Here is an 8,025-nt window from a genome sequence, read left to right as displayed (position 1 = left end):
GAGAGAGAGAAATGCTTTTTACTTGAAGAATTATATTATGTGGGTGCTGTTGTATTAATTATATTATGTGGGTGCTCTTGGTGGTAAATATCACCATTGATTGCTTGTCTTTTTTAATGCTCAGCAGTGTAATGAGAATTCAGAGATGAAGCTAATCTAGGAGACTGTGGGATTGAAGTGGTCTTCAACGTGAACTCCTCTTTTGTGGAATGGGGGAAGTAGGTTCATCAATTTGAGTTAATCTTCCTCCTCAGTTCCTTGCAATCTATCTTAATTGGTCATTGTAAGTCCCTGTATGCTTTAACTATACAAAAGCTATATGCTAGAATCTCATTTTTTCATAGTTTTAAAAATTGATGTATAATTGATATACAACATTGTGTAAGTTCAAGGTATACAGAGTGCTGATTTGACATATGTATTTGTTGCAATATTATTACAACTGCAGTGTTAGCCAGTACCTCTATCACATCACATAGTTATTTCCTTTTTTTGTGATTAAAACAATTTAGATTTAGTCTCTTAATAACTGTATTGTTTCTAATATAGTAGGAAGAAGAAGAAGAAGAAGAAGAAGAAGAAGAAGAAGAAGAAGAAGAAGAAGAAGAAGAAGGAGAAGGAGAAGGAGAAGGAGAAGGAGAAGGAGAAGAAATAGAAGAAGAAGAAGAAGAAGAAGAAGAAGAAGAAGAAGGAGAAGGAGAAGGAGAAGGAGAAGGAGAAGAAGAAGAAGAAGAAGAAGAAGAAGAAGAAGAAGAAGAAGAAGAAGAAGAAGGTGGAGGAGGAGGAAGAAGAAGGAGTTGTTGATTGGGATTGGATTCGAGTACTTCTCTCCACCTGTTTGGCCACCTGTATGATATTTCAGCCTCCCTTACAATCAGACTGATAATGTTCTAATTGTTGCTTCCTTTCGGATTGTGGCAGAGACAAGTGCATGCTTGCTTTATAATTTTTCTTTCTAGGCACAGAGAAATTCCCTTGCAAATATGCTAGGATGTATAGATTGGTTCCAGCTAATGGTATGTACATCCCATACTTTTAGATCCACATCTCTCTTCTCACACACAGATACCTTTGGAGTCACTTGTGGAAGAGGCCATTATTATCAGATGTGTAAGACGATCTGGTCCCTCTTTACTACTCAGGAATGAACCACGTGGAAAGCCATGCAGCCTACACGTAATTGTAAGAAGGCCAAGAAATAAAATTTCACTTGAAGTTATGCTGTATGCATAAAAGGAAAAAAAAAAGAATAGTATTGGAGGAGAATAAAGTTGCAATACCAGCCGTTTGGTAGAATTTTGTCCCACGAGGTGATGTGGCTTCAGAAATTGAGGAACATAATAGACACAAGAATATATACTGCCAAAGGGGAAGAGAGGAAGAAAAATCTCCACATGCCTTATGGCAGCGTGGTTGTCAGAAGTCGTTGTAACTAGTTGAGTGTCCCCAGCCTGTGTGTCTTTTCCTGCTCTGATCTCCACATCATCTGCTGCCAAGAATGTTGGTGGCCCCTTTTTCTTCATTTCTGAGAACAGATGGATCTACTAGAGAAGAAATAACAGCTCACACACCCATGACTTTCCTTAGCAAGTTCCTTCAGATCTCAGTCCCTACAGGCAGGATTTTAATTAAATTATTCAATATCTGAGGCACAGAGCTGTGGGAGTACTCATGGGAGAACTTGTTCCCTAGGAGCTCCGCATCAGTATCACCCCCCTCAAGACACCAGTCACTAGATCCTTCAGTCCCAATGTGGCTTTTTTCAAGCTCACCATAGTGGGAACAACCTAGTGCCCAGAGCAACCTTATTTTTTATTTATTTATTTTTTATTATTTTATTTTTTTATTTATTTTATTTTATTTCAGAAGGGCTTCTGGGTCTTGCTTGAGCCCCTTTCCCTCACAGTGATACTGCTGTGAGATATTACTCAGATGACCTGGGATAGCACTCTCTGATAATAAGAGTTGTCTCTTATATAGATTGACTGATTTGCTAAACATTTCACATCCCTTGTCTTATTTCATCGCCAAACCACTCTGTGAAAATCAAGGGTGGGTATTCCTAATTCCATTAAACGGAGATAGAAAGTGAGGCTGAATGGGGAAAGAATTCACTTTTTCCTATCTGAAACATGAAATCTGGAATTTAGGACTTTCATGGCTTGACATGTAGCACCAAGAAATCCATTTATGGCCAGAAAGGTGAATTCAGAAAGTTGAGATAAGGTAATTCAGAAGGCATAAACTTCCAGTTATAAAATACAGAAGTCCTGAGGATACAATGTACAGCATGGGGACTATAGTTATTAATGCTGTATTGAATATTTGGAAGTTGCTAAGAGAGTAAATGGTAAGAATCTTCATCACAAGAAAAAACACTCTAACTACATATGGGGACAGAAGTCTACTAGACTTCTTGTGGTGATCATTTTGTAATATATACAAATATTGAGTCACTATGTTGTACACCCGAAACGAATATAATGTTATATGTCAATTATATCTAAATGAACAGAAAAGATAATTCTGGACTCAGCACAAAGAGGGGGCCATACCTGCATCTCCTGCTAAGTCCTCATCCACTCCCACCTCATAAGAATATTGACAGTTTGGGGGCTCTGAGTGGAAGAGGAAAAATTGGTAGAAAGGAAATCGAGATTGCATCTTCTCAGGGTAGCCTTACAGAAAGTTGAAGTTTAATTAGTATAATTTAAGGTAGAGCAGAAGCCATGTAGTCTCTTTTATTCAAGTTTATTTATTTGTTTTGAGAGAGAGATAGAGAGTGAGCAAGGAAGGAGGGGCAGAGAGAGAGGGAGACAGAGAATCTCAAGCAGGCTCCATGCTGTCAGTGCAGAGCCAAACACAGGGCTTGGACTCACCAACTGTGAAATCAGAGTCAGACGCTCAAGTGAATGAGTCACCCAGGCACCCCTCGCTTTTTTAAAATTAGAAAACAAGTGTTTTATACTGGGGTACCTGGTGGCTCAATGGATTAAGCAACTGACTCTTAAATGATTCTTTGGCTTAGGTCATGATCTCACGGTTAGTGAGATTAAGCCCCGAGTCAGGCTCTATGCTGGCAGCACAACTTGGGATTCTCTCTATTCTACTCTCTCTGCCCCTCTCCCCCCTCTATCCCAAAATAAATAAATAAACATTTAAAAACCCAGAAAGCAAGTGTTTTATATTATCAAACATCTGATACCTAAAAAGGAATATATGTAATGTATATTAAGTTATGAAGCATAATAAAATAACACTCATGAATCGAACTGAAGACCTAGAACACTAACAATGATATTACGGGCAAGGAAGAAAAAAAAGAGCCAGCGGTCATAAACGCCTCTGGATTTGTGGAAGACTGTGGCAATCAGATAGGGGGCTCAAATGGGTCATTTCTAGAAAGTTTGTGTATGGGAGAAGTGAATGCACTCTCTCCCCACTTCCCTGGTGTGTGTGTAAAATCCTGGCACATCTTTTCTGTTCCCAAATTATAAATATGGATTCTGCTTAAATGGATTATTTGGTGTAGTTTCTCTAGGCTACAGAAATGGGTAGCAATGGAAAGTTCTGAGGTATGGTCAGGAAGCTGGTTTCTAGTCCCTTCACTTCTTTTGAACCAGTCTATATGTCTCACCCCTTTACTCATATGTAGTCTGATACCTTCAGTGGGCCAAAAGTGTGTAAGTTTCTTCTCTTTACACTGGACTTTCAGAACTTTAATTTTTTAAATTCTTTCCCCAAACATTATTTCAGATGTTACTAATGCTTTAAAATGAGGCAATTAGCTACTCTTGTGAGCATAGTGAGTATAGAGAAGTTGAATGGTTCTGCTGTACTCCTGAAACTAATGTAACATTGTGTGCCAACTATATTAAATATAAACATTTTTTTACAGTGCATGCAATTGCTGGCATTCTGACTCATTTGGAAAAATAAATGTTAGCATCACATCATTAAAAAACAAATAACCAAGGCAATGTGACGTTACATGTTTTTATTCATTATTATTATTTTTTAAATGTTTATTTATGAGAGGGAGAGACAGAGCGCAAGTTCAGGAGGGGTGGGGGGGGGACACAAAATCCAAAGCAGGCTCAGCACAGAGCCTGATGCAGGGCTCAAACCCATGAACCATAAGATCATGACCTGAGTGGAAGTCTGACGCTTAACCAACTGAGCCACCCAGGGGCCCATGTTTTTTAATTATTCAGGTAGTTAGCAGTGGAGCTAAGTCTTAAAAGCAAGATTGTCTGGTTCCACTTTCAACATTGTTTCCACTAACTCAGTAATATTGCTAGACAATTTGTCAGCTACTATTGGGTTTTGGTAGCAGAAACCAAAATACTGGTGTTTCAAATAAGACAGAAGCTTACTTCCCTTTGACATCAAAGAAGTCTGACCTATTCTGCTCAATGGTGTTGATGGCATTGTATAAAAAAGGATGTTTCTTTTTCTTTCTTTCTTTCCTTTTTTTTTTTTCTTGATAGACAAGTTAATCTTATAGCTTGTACTTTCTGGTTCTAGGGTTCACACCCAGTTACCTCTGCTGATAGTTTTCGTGTTCGGGATGAGCATTTTTGTTTCGGTTTGGTTTGTTTATAGATTTTGTCCCTGAAAGGACACTGAAAACAACAACCAAGAAAAAGTTTCTGCTAACCATGCTCCAGTCACTTCAGCATATTGCCTTTTTCCAGAACTGGAGGCCTTTACCATAACTTTTCACTTTGCTCAGGGCAATCTTTTTCAAGCTGCTCCATCTCTTTGGCATTGGCCGAAATGTTGATTCTCCTGATAAAACATTCAGACCAATCCATTCAAACCAGATTTTTACTGTTCTCTCTCATATCAGCATCTTGTTCTATTTATAATTGATTATATGCTTGTTGGTGTGTTTGTTTCACGTTTGTCTTCTCTGACTGAGGAATATGATACTAAGAACCATGTTTGTGTTGCATGGATATGTATACCCCAGGTCCGCGATGGTCACAGACTGTCATTTGGGACCTGTAAATAGTTGAATGAGTAGGCAATTCTTACCAACGCTGCAAATATTTAAGATGGATTAGGTGATGCAATAATCTCTTGGATCCACTTGGCCTATTGAATGGCAGAGACTGTGTCCTTATCCCTCCATATTTATGTCAATTTGGTGCCTTCAAGGCAATGATATAACTTGATTTTTGCATTATCAAAGGGAATTAGTACAAGTAATGTAAATATAATCTTCCTTGACAAGCGGAGCTAAATCCCCATAGACATTTTATTTTTCAAATGTTTTTTTTTTATTTAATAAGTTTGACATGTTGCATTTTGTAAGTTTAAGGTATTTAATTGCTGGTTGTGTGACATAAGTTGTTGTTGCTCGTGTGGGGGTGTTGTTCCCTGGGGTTTCCGTGAGTGTAGAACTCCCTCCGGGTTCCCAGCATTAAACCCAGGAAGCCATGAAAATAGACGGAAGAATGCATTTGGAGAAAGCTACATACTGTCTGATTCTAGCTGTATGATCTTCTGGAAAAGGCAAAACTATGGCTACTACTATGTTTTCCAGGAGTTGGCTGTGGGAGGGATGACTAGATGGAACACAGGAATTTTAGGGCAATAAAAATGCACTGTATGATATTATAATGATGGATACATAACATTATACATTTATGCAAACCGATAGAATGCATAACATCAGGAGTGAGTTCTTTTTTTTTAAGTTTATTTATTTTTGAGAGAGACAGAGACAGGATGTGTGGGGGAAGGGCAGAGAGAGAGGGAGAGAGAGAATTCCAAGCAGGCTCTGTGTAGCACAGAGTCTGATGTGGGGCTTGAATTCACAAAACTGTGAGATCATGACCTGAGCTGAAACCAAGAGTCAGACGCTTAACCAACTGAGCCACCAGGTGTCCCAAAGTGAATCGTAATGTAAACTACAGACTTTGAGTGATCATGATGTGTCAGTGTAGGTTGATCATTTGTAACAAATGTACTACTCTGGTGAGGGACTTGGTGGGGGGGGAGGCTAAGCATGTGTGAGACAGGGAGTCTATGGGAAACCTCTGTGCCTTCCTCTCCATATTACTGTGAAACTATAACTGCTCTACAAATTAAAATCTATTAAAAAATTTAAGTCAGAGATACATAAAATGTTCATGTAACATATACATTCCATGAATTTTATATATATACACACTTAAGGTTATATATAAACAGTGTACATATTAATTTATAAGAATATGCATATTATCTCTCTGTGTACATATGTATACATTTGTATAGATATGAAAAACCTTATATATAAATTCATAAGTATGTATATAGTCTTTATATATGTGCATATATTGTCTCTATAAATGTATATATATAGTCTCTTTCTATGTGTGTGTATATAGAGAGAATTACCAGAAATAGAACCATAATAGTGTATTAATATCAAAACTCTCACTGATTCCATCATGCTTCTTCACCATGAAGTAAATACTATTTATGATTACATGCCTATTCTACACATGATTACATACATTTGGCATTTCATTCTACATGTAGTTATATGCTTCTTAGAGTGTTCACTCATTCAGTGTCTGTCTTCTCTATTAGACTTAAGCATCATTAATACAAGAATGATGCTTATTTTGCATAGGTCTGTATTCCTGTGGCTCATCATTATGGCTGAAACACATTTGGGATCAATAAACAGTTGAATAAATTGATATTTCTTCTCAATGGTACAAACATTTAAGGTGAATGAATTCCTGGGGTCCATTTTTCTCCTTTAATGATGGAGCCCCTTGTCTGTGTCCTTCAACATTTATATAAATTGCAGCCTTGGAGGTCATGTATGACTTGATTGCTGCATTATCAAAGAGAATTACTGCAAATAATGTGAATACACTGAAAATCTCCCTCAACAAGCAGAGCTGGGTCCCCACAGACTTTTTAATCACTTGTTCCCTAGTTAGGTGAGATAAAGGGTTTTGGAACCTCATAGGGTATTTGTTCCCTGAGAATTCCATGATTATATAACTCCTTTCTGGTTTTCATTATTTAACCTTTCAAGTTCCCACATGACTCCATTTGGCTTCATTAAAAAAATTTTTTTAAAGTTTATTTTTGAGAGAGAGACAGAGCATGAGGAGGGAGGGACAGAGAGAGAGGGAGCCACAGAATCTATAGCAGGCTCCAGGCTCTGAGCTATCAGAACAGAGCCCGACACAGGGCTCAAACTCAAAAACTGTGAGATCATGACCTGAGCTGAAGTCAGACGCCCAACCAACTGAGCCACCCAGGTGCCGCAATTTGACTTCATTTTAGAGAGAGCAGCCCAAGAACCAGACTTACTTTGGCCATTCATTTATTCATCTGATTTCTTAATAGTTGTTCAGTAACAACAATGACCTTCCCCCAGACTGATCTTACTAATAGCATGCAGCAACATCCAGAGAAAATAGTCCCCAAAAATAATGATGTTGGCTGTGATTGTGAGGATCACCCTTAAATGTATAAGGCATTTTGGAGATTGTCTTATTCTGTCATCCCAGCAGAAGTCTTAACAGAGGATGGTGTTGGGGCTACTTCTTTTTATTTCCATTTAATAAGGAAGGTATCAAAGCTCAAAGAGGTTAAGTGATTTATCTGAGAAGTGTGACATCAGATCCAGAACAGAATTCTTGCTAGCAGGTTCCAACGCCAATAACATTTTTGTCTTCGTTGGTTTCTTCCTTCCTCTAGACAACTTTAAACATTTTGGCCAAACATTAAAGAAGAACATTGCAAGAAGGTGTTCATTCTGCCTGAGTTTCTGATTTGAGATCCACTCACATAACGAAGGTACCAGACCTGCATGTATATTGTTCAGGGAATAAGGTAAACCTATAAATCTACTAGATCAAATCTACTGTCTGCATAAATTTGCATGGATAGAAGTAATCAGGGAAATGCATCAAGGAAGTGATTTCTCCTTTGATTTATTCAGAGCTTGGGTTTGAATGTTTTGAACATTTCTTGTTTCTGTTTCGCATAATCAGGGATTATATGTCT

Source organism: Crocuta crocuta, unplaced genomic scaffold, assembly GCF_008692635.1.
Source record: "Crocuta crocuta isolate KB4526 unplaced genomic scaffold, BGI_CrCroc_1.0 scaffold323, whole genome shotgun sequence".
NCBI lineage: Eukaryota > Metazoa > Chordata > Mammalia > Carnivora > Hyaenidae > Crocuta > Crocuta crocuta.
This window is presented reverse-complemented; position numbering follows the sequence as displayed.